The sequence below is a fragment of the Arachis ipaensis genome, chromosome B5, assembly GCF_059453495.1.
Source record: "Arachis ipaensis isolate K30076 ecotype BB chromosome B5, ASM5945349v1, whole genome shotgun sequence".
Taxonomy (NCBI): Eukaryota; Viridiplantae; Streptophyta; class Magnoliopsida; order Fabales; family Fabaceae; genus Arachis; species Arachis ipaensis.
Window position 1 is genome coordinate 68,108,377 of NC_142440.1, and position 869 is coordinate 68,109,245.

At 34.6% G+C, this 869-nt stretch overlaps 1 long non-coding RNA gene across 1 annotated transcript; it reads left to right on the plus strand.

Annotated features, from left to right (window-relative positions):
- Window positions 1–432, plus strand: LOC148564525 (uncharacterized). The gene is made up of 3 exons (XR_002363001.2): window positions 1–93; window positions 182–268; window positions 383–432. It is a non-coding gene; the product is annotated as an uncharacterized LOC148564525 (long non-coding RNA).
- The last annotated feature ends 437 nt before the right edge of the window (window positions 433–869 follow it).

An 869-nucleotide genomic window follows, 5' to 3' on the forward strand; every position in this document is an offset into this window, starting at 1 on the left:
GAAAAGATATTGTACTTGACTGCCTTAAAATGTGTCCATAATCAGACTTTATTGACATGGAAAAATGTCTAGCAGCTTTCTCCAGCTTTTGCTGTAAGTGCATTAGTTTGCTATTTATAATGTTATTTATAATTTGATTATATACATATTAATCTCTGCCAAAATAAAAATAAATATCTAGGATACCATATTAGATGGAAATAATTTTGATGAGATATTAGTTCCCATGGTCGAACAGTTCATGCAGCCAACTAAGGATCTTCAGTTTGTAAGTATTATTGACTCTTCATAAATACGCCATGTCATCACATATTTTCAAATAAAAAAATTAATAGAACAAAGACATTAATATTTGATGCATCATATCTCCTGCTTGATGCAGATATACATCCCAATGAGAGACATTGAGCACCGGTACATGATGGTTGATGCGTGAGCATCTTCTCTATCTTTTCTTGGTGAATTTGCATTCAAATTGTTGATTTTAATTAAGATTTAATTACCTTTAGCCACTATGAATGCTACTTTGAGTTGTTTGCAATTTCTATTTATTTCAGATAGCATTCGGATGGATTTGACGGAGTTTTGTAGCAGAAAAGGAAGAAAGCGAATGATGCTGTCAACTCCGACCTCCTTGCACTCAAACTAAAATAACTTGAGATACAAAGGTTTAATTCCTGTGATTCTAGCAGCATTGAAAAACTAACTTCCAGAGTTTTCCAACGATATATAATAGTATACCCTTTTTTTCCATTTCGTATGGACCACTTCACGCCAAACTTGAGCTTCCTCAAGTTTGGCGCCAACTCAAAAGCCTCCAAGGAACACATGCGTACACTTCCACGCCACTCAAGTTTGGTGCCACAATC